Source organism: Lemur catta, chromosome 16, assembly GCF_020740605.2.
Source record: "Lemur catta isolate mLemCat1 chromosome 16, mLemCat1.pri, whole genome shotgun sequence".
In the NCBI taxonomy this organism is placed as follows: Eukaryota; Metazoa; Chordata; class Mammalia; order Primates; family Lemuridae; genus Lemur; species Lemur catta.
The window spans coordinates 13,364,100-13,385,364 of record NC_059143.1 but is presented as its reverse complement, the minus strand read 5'-3'; positions in this window follow the sequence as shown (position 1 = coordinate 13,385,364).

Below are 21,265 nucleotides of genomic sequence, written 5' to 3'. Positions count from 1 at the left end.
GAAGATGTATGGTAAGGATTGGAAAACACCATGTATCAGTCCCAAATGACATTTTAAGAGATAAAATTCACCCAAGATTTCTGAAATGTTAACAGGAATATATTTTATAAAGTTGATACCATTTCATACACATTTTAAGACAGGCATCGTGCCTCTGTTTTGTTTTATTTGGAAATATAAAGTGAGAGCTAAAATCATTGGATTTTCAAAGAAGATTAAATATCGTGTCTGTTTCCTGTCATGCTCAGGAATCATTGTTCTCTGACCTGGAATCTTCAGCTGAAATACGGAAAATCCTTCACTTGCTAACATTTGGCTTGTTGAATGGGTAACTTGATTCAGAGGCTCCAACCCTGTTTTCAGTTCTTGATATAAATGATTTGCTCTTGCCATCAGATGTGGTAGGCAGCTGCCACTCCTCATCTCTTTATGTGCTCTCATGTACTTCATTTACCCCAAAGCCTCAGAAAACACACGAGCAGACTGGAAACCATGCAGTATAATCATTTAACGGAACAGAACAAAACTAGTCCCCAAAACAACTGGTGCTAAAAACTAAATTCACGTAGGAAAGTCGTTTTATCACTAATTGTCTTTCAGATGTCTAATCTTTTTCTGGCTCCCTCTGGCTTATCTGATGACAGAGTGGATCTTTTCCTATAAAAAAGACAAAAAGACTGGATAACTGTGTGAAGCAAAGTGAAATAAGTCATGTTCACGTTATTCTGTCTTGCTGTTTGGTCCAAATCAATTTTTATAACTTTTGTGCTTAATAGATCTAAGTCAGGTCTTGGTAGAAGAGCAGAATTTAGCATGACTAGAAAGATCATGTACATTTATTATTATTTCTATTTTAGTTGGTTGAACAATATTATATTAGTTCTTTGGTTTCAAGAATTTCTGACAGGCAATCAAATATGTTTGCGTTCAGAAATCTCTTAAAGGAGGAACCTCCTTCTTTATGAACTAGTCCTGGCATAAGTAATAAATGCCATTCTTGTTTCCTACTGATAGCAATTTTCACAACCTTCTCTCAGAGTTTTCTCTGACACAGAAACACAGATGAGCCATCTTTAACCATTAGACATTTTCCTTTTCAGCCTTTCAACTAACTCTTTTGTGTTTATGTATGTGTGTATATATGCACGTATGTAGATACTTATTTAGTGGCGTGGCTATTTATTTGTACCCCCACCTTCTTCTGGAATGAATAAAAGGTGGCTTGTGAGAATGTAGAAAATATACCAGAATTATAGAAGTTAATGACAATGAAAGAATAAATACAATATAAGACATAGATTGGAGCTAATAGTGATTACAATATGCATAACCTAATAACCTACTCACTTGTTAATGAGTGAGCTGTAATTTGATTCTAAGGAGCCAAATTAAAAAAAAATAAACCTGGTTAGTTACCCAATTCACAGGGACCATAAGATAAAATCAAAGAAATTTCTCAGGAGATGCACAATTAATCTTAATGCTGAGACCAGTCAGCCCTTTCTCCCTGGAGTTTTTAAACAAAGCAGATTTGGTGCAATCTAATAAATAAATAATGTTCTAAGGATATTACATCCATAGATAAATCTATTTTTTTTTACTTCCTGAAAGAGAGTTTTTTTGGGGTATAAATTTATATTGTAATTGTTAATATTGATAATGATAGTTCAACAAATTTTAATGATACTGGTGATGATTATTATTCATGTGTCTGTGTGCAAATTAAATGGTCAACGTATAATGATCAAGGAAGGCTCAAATACCCTAGATATGTGGGTGGTTTTGGGTTAGGACGAGTTCCTTTTACCTTTCCTATATTTTACATTTCCCTGTGCATTTTTGCATACCATCTTTACTGGTGTATACTTAAAGGCCAATATCTTGGTTTTTGCCATTTGCACTAAAGTGATATACAGGTTCAAAAAATCCCTACCTTATTTAACTTTGTTTCTAAGTTTCAGTTTATATCATACTTATGCTGTTTAGGTCAGAGCCTCTCCCAAAACTGATCAAAGGCAATGTCAGTAGGATTTCCTGACATATTAGACATAGGTTGAGAGAGAAAGAAAGTAGTTGAGGATGACTTGAGGTTTTTGACCTGGATGCTGAGAAGGATGGAGTTGCCATTGACGGAGATATGGAAGACAGTGGGCAGTGGGTGGGTGGGGAACAGATTTTGGAGGGAAGATAGAGTCAGTTTTCGATAAGTTGAGTTTAATATGTCTCTGCAGCATCCAGAGGGGACAGTGGGAAATTTGAGGAGGCAGTTGGCTATGACAGTGTGGAGTTCAGGTGAATAGTCTGGGTAAGAGTAATAACTATAAGAGTCCTAAGGTATAAATGGTATTTAAAACCATAGACTAAATAACTGAATGAGTGTAAACCAGGGAAAAGGAGTGGTGGTCCAAGGTCTGAACCCTAAAGCATTTCTCTTTTAGGAATTTGGTAAAATTGAGAAATGACCAGTGATGCAGAAGCAAAACCAGAAAAGTAAGATGTCTTGGAAGGCAAAGGTTGAAGGTGTTTCAGGAAGAAGTCAGTGATCAATTGTGTTCAATATGTCTGAAAGGTCCAGTGAAAAGAGAGCTGAGAATTAACCATTTGATATAGCAACATGGAGGTCATTGGTGACATTGGCAAAAAATAGTTGGGGGAAAATCCTGACTGGAGTGAGGTTGAGAGAAAATGGGAGGAGAGGAATTAGAAGTGATAGATATGGGCAATCTGAAGGAAGTTACCTTATACCAGGGAACAGAAAGATGGAGCTATGGCTGGGCAGGGGTGAGACTAAGAGAAAACACTTAAAATGGGAGAAATCTCAGCCTATTTTTATGCTGCTAGGAATGTTCTGGTAGAGAGAGACATCTGATTGAGCAGAATATTTGGAGGATGTCCTCGAGTAAGGGAGAGGGATGGGCTCTAGGGCAGGCATTGGCTTAGGTGGGGTACAGTTAGTCCGGCTATGGCACAAAAAGTAGAGAAAAGAAGGAACTTACAGATAATAATTGTGGTGAAATAAGAAACTAAGTCTTTAGCTGAGAGTGAGGATTGGGGAGGAAATGTGGCATGTTTGGAGAAAGAGGAGAAGGTATGTAATAGTTATCTAAAGAAATAGAGTGTGATTGTCAGGTTCCCTTAAGGATCCAATTCAAATTAATACTCATACATTTTAACTGAGACTAGTCAGCATCCTTGTGTGCCTTTCTCCAACCATGTCAGCTGTCTGGGTAGGGGTTGTGGCATAGAAAGCAGTTGATTTTAACCAGGGTTAGGGTTTTTATGTAATTATTTATTATTTTATAGTTAGAGTTATCATCTTAAAAAAAGTTCATAAGTGATATATTTCACATTGCATTTGCATAGCATCAACTTACTTGTTCATTCAATAAATACCAGTGTGAGACTCCATGGTTAATGAAACAGACATGGTTCCTGCCCTCAGGGAGTTCACACACTGCCCATGCAGTTCATGTTTGTGGAAGGAGGTGTGATGAGCCTGGATAACATAAGTTTGGCATGTGGAGGGCAGGGACTAGAAAATGAGTAACTGTTTTGAAAATGTTATGTGTAGGTACAAAGGCATTAAAGCAGCTGCAATTATTTCTAATATTTTAAGTCAGAAGGTCTCAACTTTTGGCCTCGGGGTTCTTTTGTAATCTTAAAATTTTTTTGAGAACCCCACAAAGCGTTTGTTTGTGGGGGTTATAGCTATTGATATTTATAGACTAGAAATGAAATTGATAAATTAAAAAAATATTTATTTAATTAAAAATAACAGTAAAATCACTATACATTATTTATGTTCACATATTTAACATACTTCTTATGAAATACAACTATATTTTCCAAACAAAAAATGTTCAGTATCAAAAGTGCCATTGTATCTTTGTTTTTTTTTTTTTCCTGCAAATCCCTGACTTAGTAGATGCAACTGGATTCTCATCTCTGCTTCTGCATTTAGTCTGTTGTGATCGCATGCATCACATAGCCTCCGGAAAACTCCACTGTACACTTGGGAGATAGTAAGAGTAAACAAGGCAAAAAGCAGCTTAGGACTATTATAAATATAATTGTGACCTTGTATATTCTCAAAGGGTCTTGGGGGCCCCAGTGGTCTCTCTCAGTAATAGCTAATTATTAATAAAAAGTGAAACGAACATGGCTATTCACTATAACAGTAGCCTATGGGTTTTGCATCAGCAAACAAAATTGCCTGACAATTTAATTAGAGGAAAAAGGCATTGGATGATAATTTATCTCTTTTTTTTGTTTATTTTGCCTTTTGTTTAATCAGTGTGTTTCTTAAAAATACAGAATTGATGAAATTTAAGGGAATCTGGAATTCAACTATTATAATTATTCACCATGCAACCCTGGAAGAAGAAGCTGAGGTCCAAAGAAGTGACAGTCTGGGGTTGCAATGACGGTTAGGGATAGCTACATGTTTTAAAATAGAAAATGGGAGTCTACTAAACTGAGTTGTCAAAACCATTACCTAAATTAGTATAAAACTGAGTATTTCAAATAATATAATTTAGCATCCAGATTTGATCATCTATTCTGAAACAATTCTAATTTTTTTCAGACTGTATTACTCACACGCTCCTAATTATTCAGAGGCAGCTTCTTAGAGATGGGACACAAAGTTTGGAAGGGATTAAGAAGTCGTTCTTGGATTTTCTTTGTAATTTCAAATCTTTTTGAGTCATGGTGACATTGTAGTATATTAGTCACTTGCTTCAAGAACAGCAAAAGTAAAAAGGAAAGGAAAGAAAGGAAAAGAATAGAAAGACATTATAGAGTTTAGAGTTTTCTAAAATCCATTTTTTTTACTAACACAATGGAAATAAATACCCCTTTGACAACAAATGTTATTTATAAGCAACACTTGGAATTGCTGCAAATCTTCACTATCCATTGCACACTTTTATTACAAACTAAGAAACAGCATAAATCCCAACTGCATCTGTAAAAGAAATTCAAATTCAGTGTATGTTATTACCCAATGCTAGAAGAAGCTGAGATATATATATATATATATATATATATATTTTTTTTTTCCCCCCCCCAGTCCCCACACATTGCAGGGTATGTCTGGAGGGAGAAGCAAATATTATCTGCCCTGTTAAACAGAAGGGACATTCATTATTCAGCATACTTTTACAGTGTAGGTAATGTATAATTAGCAAGCTAGCTAGTATATTTAAAATGTATAAATAGAAATTTGAGAAAATACAAGCCAAACATGTCTTAAGAATCCTTTCCTTTCAACTTTTTCAATCTTTCTTTTCTAAGACAGTGGTACTTACATGAGAGAGAAAAGGAATGATCAACTGTAGTCAACCTCGTTTAGCCTTGAGCTCTTTGTCAATTACTTGTTAATATGCTTCTTCCAAGGTACAGCAGAAGAACATATTAAATGGCCACCTTCGCTAAGGTTATAGGCTTTCCCTAAAGTTAAAGGTGAAAGTTGTATACAAATGAAATCTTTAGTGGAGCCTTAGAAATGCCTTGTAGAATAAACAACATTCACTCAACAAATATTTGAGCACCTAATACAGCAACTGTCAATCGTGGCTGCACATTAACCCCACCAGGGAAAATTTTTAAGAAACACCAATGTCCTGGGTGCATCTCAGATCAATTAAATCAGTATCTCTAGGGTATGAATCAACAATCAGAATTGTTTTTTTAACTCCTCAATTCTAATGCGCTAGACACTGCTGTACCTACCCACTGAAGATGAGTAAATCATGCTCAGTGTCTTCAAGGAGCTCTCAGAGTAGTATGGAAGATTAAAAATATATGTAGAAAATTGTACTATATCATATGATGTATAGAATATGTATTTTCAAGCTGTTACATACTGTGCTCTGGGAACTACACATACATATATTATTTCTAATCCATAAAACCCTATAAATTTGTCATTATTATCATTTTACTAGTGTTGAAATTAGATTTCTAAGGGCTTAGTAAATTGTCCAAGGTCACATGCTAGTAAAGGCACAATGGATGTTCAGCTCATATCTTTCTGAGTCTAAAGCTTGGACGGTTTCCACTAAAGCACACTGTCTCTCGGAAGGTTCTCAGAGGTAATAACACTTGAGTTTGGTCTCTAGGGATAAGCAGACTTGATTACTTGGGCAATGAGGTAAGGAGATCCCATGGTGTACCAAAGACAGAAGCATGAAAGACCATCGCTCATTGGAAAATTATGCATAGTTGCATGTAGCTATCTAGAGTGGGGTCACTGATATGCTTGGTGAGTGATGGGAGGTGAAACTGTAAAAGTAAGCAAGAATTAAATCATGGATGTTAAATATTTTTATTTGAACGTCAAAATGTTAAGGAGATACGTAGTAAATTTACAGTGACTTGGAGTGGATGCCCACTAATTTGTTTGCTCAGCAACGTTTTTTGTCCTGGAAACATTCCTCTACCATTTCTGGGGTATGCTCTACTCTCTTTCCAACAGTGTGGTTACATGATTCTTACACACTCTTGTCTGCTGGTTCCTCACTCTGAACAACTGACTTCTCTTTATTGGCTCAAGAGTATAGCCATGGCAAGCGAAGTCCTTCCCCAAGATTTTTGACCTAAAAATGAGGAAGAAAGTCAGTGCCCTCCAGCTGACAGATGCTGTGGGATATGAAGCCCGGAGCTGTTGGCAACTATGTTGCTACTAAATGAAGGGAAATGCAAAGACACCCACATTCATAGAAAAGCAGAAATGGGAATGGAGACAGAGAGTCTCTGATTCTGACTGACCTTTAGGCCCAGCTATATTCCTGATTGTATTAGCATGGTCAACATTGTTTGGTAGTAATTAACAGCCCCCAAATGACAGTGGTTTAAATACTGCAGGCATATTTCTTGTCCATGCTCATATCTGTCATGGGTCAGTGGAGGGCTTTGCTAATCATACTAACGTAGGGACCCTGGTGTATGCAGCAGACCCGTCTCAGAGGTTGTTGCTCCCCATAGCAGAGGAAACTGAGCATGCTCCCAAGGCACAAATCACGGACCAGGAGTAGTTACATTGCTCCACGTAACCACGAGAGGAGCATGAAGTACACACCATACCACCAGATCTAGGAACAACCAGGAAATAATTGATCTCACAGCACTAATGACTGTCACAGTAAACTTCCTAGATTGCTTCTTCCAATCCTTCACATTCCCAATTAGTGCTATTACCTTTCCTATAAATTCTCCTTTTAATTTTAATTTAGTGCATTAATTTTTACTTGCATGAAGCAATAAATGTCTATAAAGTAAATGGTGCTAAAAGACTTTTAAGAAAAGCAGACATCCTACCCACCACTCCCTGTCCTGATCCCAAGGGACAATCACTTTCAACTCTTTAAGGGACTTCTCCCTTCTGCTGTATCAATTGCTGCTTCACTAGCTGCTTTTGTTCTGCCCAGAACGTGTTGACAACTCTTATGTAAAATATCCTCATGGACCAGGAGTTTTCTTTTAGCACGGATACGCATGGAAACAAATGTGACATCTTTGGTGTTGTCTTCTTTCCACTTATGGTATCTTTGAGAGTTTATTGATTTAAAAAAATATTTACTATTGTTTTGATGAAGTTTCAAGAGGAAACAGAAATACGCCACGTATGTTTATGTTCCCCATTCCCAATCTCCCCAAGTTCTAATTGGGTTTCACTCAACTGAGATTAAAGAAGTCCCCAAAAATGTGAAGCTCTTTAAGTCTCTGGGTCCTTTAACTGCAGCAGTAACATGGAGACGCTACAAAGGCTGCATAGCTCTGTGGAATGAAATTCATTTGAAAGTGAGTATTACAAACTCACATTTCTTCCTAGGAAGTGTAGCATATTTTCTTGTTACACTAGAAAAGCCAACCTTGAATTTAGAGGTAGGAAATTCAGTTTGAAGGACCTATGAAGTATTCTGAAGTTACCCTTAGTCATCCTTCATCCCAGTTTCACTTTCTGTGGTTTCAGTGTGGTCCAAAAGGTGGGGACAGTACAATGAGATATTTTGAGAGAGATAGACACAATAGTCATATAACTTTTATTACAGTATGTTGTTATAATTGTTCTATTTTATTATTAATCTCTTATTGCACCTAATTTATAAATTAAACTTTATCATAGATATGTATGTATAGGAAGAATTATAGAATGATAGGTTTTGGTACTATCCAAAGTCTTATGCATTTACTGGGGGTCTTGGACCATATCCCCCACAGAAAAGAGGGGACCACCATATTTGTATTTTAGCATTTCTAGGATCTTTTCCACATAGCTCAAGAATTACAATAGAAAAGCTAACCTAGCATTGGGACTCAATGGAGAGAAATAAAATTTTTTGTCTTGTCAGGTCATTGATTTTATGACACTGACTTATTTTTCCCCAGGCTTTAGAAATCTTTCCAACTTTTATCCCTCTTTTTCTCTGTTTTGTTTTGAGACTCTCTCTGAGGAATCTCTTATAGATTTTTTTTTCCAACAAAGGTTAGAAGCCTCTTGGGAGCCTTTCAAGAGTGCATGAGAATGACAGAGTAAAGAACAGAGTTTGTTCTCAGAGGAGTATAACACTCTGTTATATATACAAAACCATTATTTAGATTATTGAAGATATATGTGGATATTGACAATTAAGATGATAATTAAGAGAAATGTTATCATGATGCAGAGAGATCTGTGATTGACTGTTTTCCCAATGCTCAGAGAAAATTTTATAGGGCTAGAAAATATATTTTTATATTTTAACTTAGGAACTTTGTTATACTGATAGTATATTTATTTTCTGTTTCCATTAGGAGCATTTTATTACTGGTAGAATTGAGGCACCTGAAATGTAAATATCTATTGCATTTGGAGTAATTCTAGCTTAACCAAAATTTTCAGCATCCTATAATGAATTATATGTACACCTACAATTTCGGTTAAAACATTTATTAAAGTATTGAGACAGTAGTCTCCTTAAAAATAAAATGAATTGGATGACAAAAGTTTCTTCAATAACTAAACCAATCCTCCCATGCCTTCTTTCTCCAATACCCTTGTTAGGTGCTGTCAACCTAGTGCTTCATATTAAGAGAGGTTAGGAGGTTTCTTAAGAATGTTATTTAAAAGAAAGAAAAAGAAATAACTACTTTTCTTTTTTTATTGGATAAATAAGGCTGAGACATTACAGAGACATTATGAATTCCCAAGTATGCAAATTGTATTTTAGGAAAGATAAATGTGGGTCCCAATCTAATCTAACCTGTATTTCTTGTCTTACAAAATCCCCATTCCTCTGTATGGGTAGAGAACAGTTTTGTATGTGTTACTTCAGGTTCTTCTATAATCATCTCCAAAAAAGTAGCTGCCATCAAATTGTAGAACTGCAGCAAACTAAAATGGTTTCCCTTTTAAACAAAGGCTTTCTAATTTGAGTTTTATAGACAGAAAAGGAAAAATGAAAATTACCATTCTTTTGTTTTCTCACCCTGGCATGCAACGTAAAATATTCCCATAAGGAGGTCTCTTTTAATATATTTGGAGATAAGTGTGACCTGCCTTCTCTTGGAACATGACTTGACTGCTATCAGTCCCCAGCATCACCACTTGTTTTTTGAAGTTTATTTGCCGCATAAATTGTGAAGGTTCAAACTGGAGCTCACAGTATTAGCTGAACAGGCAGGTGGGCACGGCAGCAGCCCACCCTTTCTGAGAAGCTCAGACATATTATACAGTTCTTCCTACACACTCGTGTCCACCGGCAGTCTCTCCTTAACTGTTCCATTTTCCAAAATCTGCTAAGTCATAATTAGTTGATTTTTTCCTCATCAGTTTATTTATTATTAAGGTTTAGTTGGGGAAGTGGAGAGCTAACTAATATGGACTCTATTACTTTAATTTACTTAGTATAACAAAATTTGACTAATAGAGATCAGCAAATTTTCTGGCCAGGTCCTTATGACTAGCTCAAATTTTTTTCTGTTTTTTAAAAGTTTTATTCAATAAGTATTTATTGAGGCTTACCATGCACCAGGTGCTTTTCTAAGTGCTGGGCATACAACTCTGGAGAAAAACAGACCATGCCACTATTCCCATGGAGGTGCATTTTAGGGATGGGAGATAATAAACAGCTAATCGTATATGTCAAGAGGTGATCAATGCTAAGAACAAAAATAGAGCAAGGCAATGGGATCAGATAATGCTGCAGTGTGTGCTCTTTTGAATAAGGTCACCTGGAAAGTCCTCTTTGATAACTTGTAATTTGAACTAAAGCCTAAATGAAGTGAAGAAAGTCATGTGGATATCTGGGGGAAAATGCTTCTGACAGTGGGAACAGCAAGTGGAAAGCTCTGAGGCAGGTGTGTCGTTGTCTTGTTGAAGATTTAGCAAAGAGGTCAGTATGGCTGAAGTGGAGTTAGGGAGGGTAAATGTGATGGATGAGACAAGGGAGAAAGGGAGGTGGGAAGAGAGCAAGTCTAGTCATGTAAGCCATGAGAAGGCTTTAGATTTTATTCTGATTAGCCAAGTGAGATGAGATTGGAAGTTTTTAAAATTTTAAATGACATAAAATAATTTTACATATTTATGGGATACATAGTGATGTTTCGATACATATGATATATAGCGATCAGATCAGGGTAATTAGCATACCATCATCTCAAACATTTATCATTTCTCTGTGTTGGGAACATTCAATATCATTCTTTTAGCTATTTGGAACTATATGATGTACTATTGTTCACTATGGCCATCCTGTAGTGGTATAGAACACTAGAACTTATTCCTCCCATCTAGACGTCATTTTGTGTCCTTCAACAAATCTCTCCCTGTGTCCCTCTTCTCTCTACCATTCCCAGCTTCCAGTGACTTGTGTTCTTCTTTGTACTTTTATGATTTTAATATTTTTTAACTTCCACACATGAATGAGAGCATGCAGTATTTAAATTTCTGTTCCTGGCCTATTTCACTTAACATAATATCCTCCAGTTTCTTTCATGAAATTCAAAAACATAGAGGAAATGGATAAATTACGGAACATGTGGAACCTACCAACACAGAAATAGAAAACCTGAACAGACAAATAATAAGTAATGAGAGTGAATCACTAATAAGAAATCTCTTAACAAAGAAAAGTCCAAGGAGTGGATGGCATCACCACTGAATTCTACTAAACCTTTAAGAAGAAATTAATATCAATTTTTCTCAAACTATTAAAAAAAATGGAAGGTTAGGGAGTTTTTTCTAACTCATTCTACAAGGCCAGCATAACCCTGACACAAAAACCAGAGAAGGAAACAACCACAAAAAAAGACTATAGGTCAATGTTCCTGATGAACATAGATACGAAAATCCTCAACAAAATACTAGCAAACTGAATCCAACAACACACCAAGAAAATAACACACCATGATCAAATGGAATTTATCCCAGGAATGCAAAGATAGTTCAACATAAACAAATCAATAAAGGTGATGCATTGGATCAACAAAATGAAGCACAAAAAACCAAATGATCATCTCAGTAGATGCAGGAAAAGTGTTTGATAAAATTTTAACATCCCTTTGTGATAAAAATGCTCAATAAATTAGGTATAGAAGGAAAGTATCTCTCCTAATAAAGGCCATATATGACAAACTCAAAGCTTTTCCTCTAAGAACTGTAACAAGGCAAGGATGACCACTCTCACCTCTCTTATTCAACATAGTATTAGAAGCCCTAGCCAGAACAATTAGGCAAAAGAAAGAAATAAAAGGCACCCAAATTGGGAAGGAAGAAGTCATATTTTCCCTATTTGCAGAAGACATGATCTTATATGAAGAAAAACTTTAAAGACTCTACCAAAAACTCTTAGAACTGATGAGCAAACTCAGTAAAGTTACAGGTACAAAATCAATACACAAAAATCAGTGATGTTTCTATACATGAACAATGAACTAGCTGAAAAAAAAAATCAAGCTGGCAATACCATTTACCATAGCTGTAAAAAAATACCCGTGAATAAATTTAACCAAGGAGGTGAAATCCCTCTACAAGGAAAACTATGATCCATTGATGAACGAAATTGAAGAGGATACAAACAAATGGAAAGACATCCCATGGTCATTCATCAGAAGAATTACTATTATTTAAATGCCCATACTACCCAAAGCAATCTACATATTTAGTTTAATCTCTATCAAAATCTAATGACATTCTTCACAAGAATAGAAAAAGAATCTTATAGTTTGTATGAAACCACAAAAGACTATGAATATCCAAAGCAATCCTGAACAAAAAGAACAAAGGTGGAGGCATCACATCCCTAGAGTTCAAAATATACTATAAGGCTACAGTAACCAAAACAGCATGGTACTGGCATAAAAACAGAGACAAAGACCAATGGAATAGTTTAGAGAACTCAAGAAGTTAATCACATATCCACAACAAACTGATTTTTGACAAAGGCACTAAGAATGCTCATCAGGGAAAGGACAGTCTCTTCAATAAATGGTGCTGGAAAAGCTAGATATCCAATGGCAGAAGAATGAAACTAGACCCCCCACTGTTTATTATATACAAAAATCAGCTCCAAATGGATCAAGGAACTAAATTTAAGACCCAAAATGATAAAGCTGCTAGAAGAAAACATAGAGCAAATAGTTATGGTCTCGGAAAAGGTTTTCTGACTAACACCTCAAAAACACAGAAAACAAAAGCAAAAATAAACAAATGGGATTGTAGCAAACTGAAAAACTTCAGTTTTATTGCAAAAGAAACAATTAACAGAGTGAAAAGGCAACCTATAGATGGGAGAAAATGTTTGCAAACTATTCATCTGACAGGGGACTGATATCCAGAATATACAAGGAACTGAAGCATCTTAACAGCAAAAAAACCAAACAATTTGATTAAAAAATGATCAAATGATCTGAATAGACATTTCTCAAAAGAAGATATATAAATGGCCAAGAAATATGTCAAAAATACTCAACATCACTCATCATAAGGGAAATGCAAATCAAAACCACAATGGGATGTCATCTCACTCTAGTTAGGATGGCTATTATTGAAAGGACAAAAACAGGTATTGGCAAGGATGCAGAGGAAAGGAAACTCTCATACACTGTTGGACATGTAAATTAGCACAGCTACTATGGTGAACAGTATTCTTCAAGAAACTACTAATAGAACTACCATATAATCCACCAAATCCACTACTGGATATTTATCCAAAGGAATGATAATTAGTATACTGAGGAGACATCTGTACTCTCATGTTTATTACAATACTATCCACAATAGCTAAGATATGTAATCAACCTAGGTATCCAAAAACAGATGAACGTATAAAGAAAATGTGGTACATATACACAATGGAATACTATGTAGCCATAAAAAAACATGACATCCTGTCATTTGAGATTGGAGGCTTTTGGATTTGGAAATGTGAGGTTACTAGGTTCTTTATAAAAGTTTGCCAGAGTATTGAGAAAACAGATTGATTAGAGTGGGTTCAAGAAAAAATGGGATGACAAGGAATGGAGGAAATTAGTATAGACAATGCTTTGGGGGAGCTTTGCTATAAATGGAGTAGAAAATGTTGATAAGATAGAGGAAGGGTTTGTTCATTTAGTTTAAAGTATTTATTTTAAAATGGGATTATGTTACAACACTTTTGTGTGCCTAGGCAAGCAAGAATAGAGGAATGGAGCAAGAACTCTATTAACTGGCCCCTACTTAAGCCCCTTATGGGTTGGGACCCTGAAAAACCACACATAATTGAAAGGGCAACCAGAGGCAGACTAGAATTCATAGGGACTGAAGTCCAGCTCCAAATCACCTCTGTTTTTAATCTCTATTATTGCATTGAGCAGATGCTCTGGGATTGCCAAAACAAGTACCAAGTGTAAATTTCCTATGGAGAAAGAAAATATCATATTGTGCCTTAAATTATTTCTATAATTTGTCATATAAAATGTCTGGCATTCCATCAAAATATCCAGGCATATGAAGGTGTAAGATAATGTGGCTAAAAGCAAACAAAAATATTATACAAAAGGAAAATATTCAGAGATGGTCCAGATAACAATGTTATCATACTCAGATTTGAAAAACACCATGCCAGATGGTTTTGTTGAAATTAAAAGAAAAAGTTGGAGAACTCTTGCAGAGAACTGCAAATAGTAAAGATGAACAAAAGGAAGTTTTACAACTGCAAGAGTCATTATCTGACATTCAGAATTAAGTTGATAAGTTCAACAATAGATTTTATGCCACTGGAGAGAGAGAATTAGTGAACTAAATAGTAAAAAGCTGAAAAAATAAAGAAGTCATCAGTCTGAAGCATGGAGAGACCAAAGAATAAAATAAATGAAAAAAAGTGTAAAAGATATAAGAAATATAGTGAATAGAGCCCCCAAAAGAGTTTGAACAATATTTGGAAAATTGATGGTTGGGAATGTTCCAAATATGATCAAGAGCATCAAATTAAAAATTGAAGCCCTACAAACTGGCAGAGTAAGTAAAAAGGAAAGCTACACCTAGGATTATCATAGCAAAAGAGCAACCTCTCCCTCTCAAAAAATATTAAAGCAGCCAAATGGAAAAGGACATATTACCATATTAACATCAAAGGACAACAATAAAACTGACAGCTTCTTCTCAAAATCAACAATGGAAACCAATTGACTCTTTAGGTTACTGAGAGAAAATAACTTCTGAGTTCATATTTTATACCCAGTTAAGATAACCTTCAAAAATGATGTTGACATAAATATATTTTGGAACAAATGCAAACAGAAGTCATCAATAGAAGACACTTTTGCAAGATTCTGGGAAGAATGACATAAGTAGATAAATATAAGCTAAAATTGACCATATAAGCAAAAGCTGTGATGTTTTGTAAGGCTTTAAATATATGGAGTTAAAATAATCTACAGTAAGTAGAAAGAGTAAGTAAATAAAGATCTCCTACATTGTGAAGAGATAGAACTATCAATATATATATTAGACTTGAATAAGTCAAGAATGCATTTTATAACCTTAAAGAAAACAGGTAAAAGATTACTATAACTTCTAAGACAATAGGGATGGTAACAGTTACTATAAGAAAGGTAAGAAAAGGAAACAAATTATTTATGTGGAACCAATAGACAACAAATAGATTTAAATAATGGATTTTAAAAAGTAATGTAATTGCATTAAATGTGAATTAAAGGACAGATATTGTCATACAGGATAATAAAATCAAGTCCAGTGATAAGCTGGTTAGAAGAGATAGTGAAAATAGCATGTAGAAAGGTTGAAAGTAAAAAGATAGAAAAGGTATTGCATGTATTAGCTAAAGAAAGTTGGCTTAGCCAAATTACTTTTAGATCAAATGTACTTAAAGGCAAAAAATATTACTAATGATAATATAAGACTGTGCAATGCTAAACGGTTTAGTTCACCAGAAAGATATAAATATTCTAAATTTGAATGTGCCTTATAACATAACCTGAAGATATATATATAACGAAGAAATACAGAAAAAAAGAAATCTGCAATCACTGTGGGGCATTTTTATAAGCCTCTCTCAGGATATGATAAAACAGACCAAAAATCAGTAAGGTTACAAAATAGTTGAACAAAACAATTATCAAAATTGATATCTTAGAGTACTGATTCTAACAACTATAGTATGCATAGAAAATTCACCCAAATTGCCCATAAGCTGGGTCATAAAGAAAGTCTCAACAAATTTCAAAGAATTAAAAACGCAGAAGACATGTTCTCTGATCATACTGGAATTAGGCTAGGAGCCAATCACACAGAGACAACTAGAAAGTTACCATATGTCTGGAAATTAAAAAATAATTTACTTATAAATAATTCATGGATCAAAGAAGAAATCACAATGTTAATTAGGAAATATATTGAACTAAATGATATTAAAAAGAAAGCATCACATCTTGTGGATGAAACCAAAGCAGTGCTTATAAGGAAACACATTAGGAAAAAAGCAAGACTTAAAATCAATGATCTAACCACCTACATCAAACATTACAGAAAGGCTAGAGGATAATGATGGGCACCCGAATCCAGCTCTTCTCGTATATCCTCTCCTAAATCATAAGATCAATGAGAGCAAATAAAATCTCACATGAGCCACACTTTCACTGTTTCTAGGCAGGAGACGCTACTATGACCTCTGTATTTCCTGTAACTAGAAAAATAAGCAACAACTTCCAGCAGAGCTCACATTATTGCTATACACCCAATGGTGTAGAAAGTGGGGAAAGGTGGCTTAGGGGTCCACAAATAAAAGGGGAGAGAGGGACAGAGGATGTGGATGAAGCAGAGACAAAATCACCTTCACAACAAGAAAGTCCAACACTAATGGCCAAACACTCAACAGTGATCTGGGACTTGGAAATTCACAGCACCAGCTACAGGGAAGGAATTTAAAAGCCCCCAGAAATGGCAGGCTCAGAGAAACATCGCTTCTGGGGGTAGTTAGATGAGTAGAGAAGGTATGATGGGGAGGGAGGAAGAAGGAAAGATGAGGGGGAAATTAGGTCAATATTATCCACAAGCCCCTCTTGAGGATTTAACAGATGAGTTTCTTCCAGCCTAGAGAAACCATGGAAAACTTCAGTAAAGTGACAAATAGTGAGCATTTACTATATTTAGTTATAGAGCTAGGACTTTGGAAAAATAGTGTTTGACATTGTGTGTTCTGACAAAGTAGAAATAATGCAACTAAGCAACTAGGAGGTAAGTGTAGAACTGAGTCTAGCATGTAGTTCCTCCTAAAGGCAGGCTCTGTTGCCCCTTTTTCTTTGTAAAATTCAGTTTCTTGTTTCTCTGCATCTCTCATAACTTTTTGTTGAAAACTGGCCATTTTATATGTGGTAAAAACACATTACATAAAATGTAAAATGTACCATGTTAACTATTTTTGAAAGTATACAGTTCGGTAGTGTTAAATATATTCAACAATAGATCTCCAGAACTTTTGGAAGTTTTTAATGGCCTCATTATAAAATCCAAACCAGTGTCAAAATACTGAGTTTTAGTTTAGAGGTATATATTGAGTAGGCAGGCTTGTAACTGGTATTTTATGCACCATCGGAAATTTGGACTTTTTTTTCAAGAGACTCATTTGTAAGAGGAGTTTTCTGTACAAAGGCAATTCTAGCATTTTTCTTACTTGTCTCTCTGTATGATCAAATTGTGACATGAATTTTAAGTCCGGCTTCTTTATGTGAGATGTTAATTTTGGTTAACTCCATGCAGAGGTTCACAGTCAGAGTTGCGGATGGGTCCAGTTGCTGCTGCACTGCAAATGCACCAAATGAATGTGATTAAATTACATCTCTGGTGGCCTTTGGGGACTCTAACCAGTGTATGCCAACAGCAATGACAGAAGACATGAACTAGGCTCTAAAATGATAGTAGTATCGGTTGTCTTCACATATCAAGGTAAAGGACTTTAGGGCTTTGACTCCAGACTTGAACTTCAACCCAAACCAACAAAATAAAAAAATGATTTCAGAAAATGAGTGTATTAGGAGAGATGAATAAGTCCTGAATGCTAAATATTCATGACTCCAGAGGCAGCTTGAACTTGGCATGTTGGAGTTGACTCGGCCAGGCAGTCGGGGATGTTGGTTGCAGGGGTTGTGCCGTCTCTCCCGGGAGCAGGTCTGGGACGGAGTGCGCAGGCCCGGCTGTAGGCTGCCGGTACCTTTGGAGTCTTCCTGCGGCCCTTGTCTGGGTCTCTTCTCTTCCTTCCGGCTGGACCTCATTTCCTGTCATTACCGTGGTCACATTCTGCCTGCCAAGGCATCAGAGCCAGAGAGGCCTGGGGGACTGCTGGCAAAACGACTAGACTTTCTCAGACCAGCTCCTCTTGTGTAAAATAGGGGCATAATACCCACTTGATAGGTTTCTTGTTAGGATTAAATTGGGTCCTACTTAAGTTGCAGGCAGTTCTAACCAGGAGAGTGGCCCACTATTTTTTGACAACTTTTATGCTTAGGGATAGGAGTGTGTGGAAAGGGGCTGCTATGTCAAAATTACCGATAGTGTTTCTGTTTTTGTTTGAGGGACAAATAGATTGCTCCTTTGTTTAGAGAAAATTTCTATTTTAAAAAACCGCATGCAGGTGTGAGAAGCCTGACTGTGGAGAAGTGTGGCTTGAAGGTCACTCCCACCGTGAGCTGCTGAGCTGGTCCCTCAACTCAGTGGCAGCCGCAGTGGTAGCTGAAGGGATGGGAGTGATCAGGGGACTCTTGGTGGCCTGGGTTCTCAGTATAATGTGTAGGTTAAGTTGTGCTTTCTATTTCTTTATGCACAGGTTTTAGTAACATTGTGCTGAACATTAAAGCTTCTAATTAGCTGTGCTTTGGGGAAGACCTGTGTCTGTGCTTCTGTACTGGCAGAACAGGAAAGAGGCTGAGAGGTGACCTGCTTAGGGACCGTAGAAGGGTGCTGATGCAGCAAGGGACAGTGCGTGTTTGCAGAATATACATTCCTTAGCAACTTCCAGAGACACTGGAATTCCAGAGATCATACAGAATCACAGACTTGGATTATTGTTATTTGGGCATCAAGGCAAGTGAAATGTCCCCATTACTTATGTAAAACACTATCTGCTTTCAAGTTATTTGCACTTTAAAGGGGTTTTCCTAAGATGGAAAGGATGGTTTATGTCCCAAGAATGGGTCAAGAATAGTGAAATGACACCTAGCGGTAGTATTTTAGGAAAGGCAACGTATCTAGTACCCCCTATTAAAATTGTACCAGGTAGGCTGTTGCCTACTTACAAACTGGTTCCTGTTTTGTTCCAAAAATAAACTGCGCCTCAGAGCCCTCTCATTTCAAAAATTTTGGAAGCCATTAAAGAGTTGGATTTGTGTTTCCTGGCTTGATTCCTGTGCTTACTTTTTTTCTAGCTATTTAGTGAAAGGATAAAACATCTACCTTGTCACCATCTTGCGCCACTAGATAGAAAATTTATTTAGAATAAAGATTATATCTATGTCCCTTATTCTCCGCTATCTGGCACCCCTTAACCTTGCCTGTGCCTATTTTAGTGCCCCCATAAAACATTGTTTGGTAAGTGATATGGGCTCTGGGTGATGCTGCTGTTGCTGCCAACAGGGACTTGAGAGTTTCCAGTATCTCTGTGAGGGGCAGTGTAGCCCCAGGTGTGCCAGGGTTTCAGTTACAGGAGCAGGAGATGAGTTGGGAACTTCGAGAGGATTGGCTCTAGACTTTTCCACTGGAATCTCCTGGCTCTGGTCTACAGAAGGGAGGGGGATTTCTGACTCGATGGCTAATCAAGTCATGAATGGGTGAAAAGAGGCTTTACACGGAGTGTCCACAGATGGCCATAACATTGAAGAGTTAGAAATGGACTGATCATTAGGGTGTCCACATTTCAAAATTGAGTTCTAGTGTCAGCTTCTACTGTATGTCATTTTGGAATCTATGTTTGAGTTATTGCAGAGATAAATTGGGCATTTATTTCTAGTCTGAGGCATATCCTATCTCTTTCTTTCTGGATTTTGAAGTAACATATTTTTCTCTACATTCACATTTGGCTTGATTTTTTTTTTTTTTTTTTTTTTGAGACAGAGTGTCACTCTGTTGCCCGGGCTAGAGTGCCATGGCATCAGCCTAGCTCACAGGAACCTCAAACTCCTGGGCTCAAGCAATCCTTCTGCCTCAGCCTCCCGAGTAGCTGGGACTACAGGCATGCACCACCATGCCCGGCTAATTTTTCTGTATATTTTAATTGTTTGGCTAATTTCTTTCTGTTTTTAGTAGAGACAGGGTCTCTTGCTCAGGCTGGTCTTGAACTCCTGAGCTCAAATGATCCACCCACCTCGGCCTCCCAGAGTGCTAGGATTACAGGCATGAGCCACCGTGCCCGGCCTGGCTTGATGGGTTTGAATCTAAAATGATAAATTTTGATGTCTTTTAAGATGAATTAAATGCCTGGTTCCCCGGGCGTCAAAAATCTTCTAAAGACTATCGTTATTGGCCAAACTCATTTTCTATTTACAAAAAATATGAAATTATTTTATTATTGTGAGGAAAATTAGCAGCATGCTTCTCTAGAGAATTTATGGGCTATAACCTATAATAGCCTATAACTTCTAAAAATTATTACAGAAGAAATAGAGAAGTTCTGGAGCAGAAGCAGTGGCCAGTTTACCTGCAAGAAATCTCTTACATTTTTGACTGCCAGGTTAATCAGGTGTAAAACAGCAAATGGTAGTACTTAACGTTAGCCTTCTGAAACTTTTATCCAACGACTGTTTTAATAATTTTGATATATTGAGGCATTTTAATTTCAACATCTAAGTAGATAGAATTATCCCTGAAAACACTATTAGATATTAAGGCTTTGAGGCACTAGGATAGCCTTCTTTATAAAATCTAGAAGAATTTTAATTCCAAACTTTTGCTAGATTTTGGGTAATTTGGTTATTTACAACATCTCCATGGTGATTTCCAACACATTTCACACTTAATCTTAAAAATGAGTGTTTTCTACCACATCTTCCACCCACTCTTTTTTTTTTTTTGTCGCAGAAACTGTTTTAGGTGATACATGCTCACTAAATGTATTCATGTATATTCTGGCAGTTATGTTTACAAACAGATATAAGTGCCTAGCAATTTGATTTGTTATTTCTGGGATTAAATCTTATTAAATACCATTTTAAAAAGCATATAAACTTAAACACAAATTTCTCACACATTGCCTTCCTTGTTTTAATAATTATGAATCTTCCTAATCTTAATGCATAAGACTCTGAGTATTTATGCCAGTAAATACTGGAAAAATATAGGACATATTCTTTAATACTAAGCTATAGTAACAATAGCAAGTATTTAATTACTTCTTACTATAAGTGAAGTGCTTTACAAACATTGATTTCATCCTCATGAGAACACTCTGAGGTAGGTAATAGTCTCACTCCAAACGTACAGATGAGGAGAGTAAGGCTTAGACAGGTTAAATGAACTTGCTAGTCACACAGCCAATAAGTGATGGTTATGAAACTTGTATCCGAATCAGTTTGCTCCTAAAGCCAGAACTGTGTGTTTTGTCATTTAGTAATTCCGTATGAAGACAGTATTTCTTTCTTGTTTAAGTTGTTTGGAAGCTATATGTTAAGAAATAAATCAATCGTGGATGAGAATGGACTTTTGTAATCAAATTCTCTTACAGAGTATTAGTGATATGAGTATTACTGACAATAGGTGACTTTGTTCATTTCCCTTTTTGCCATAGAACTGCTCCAA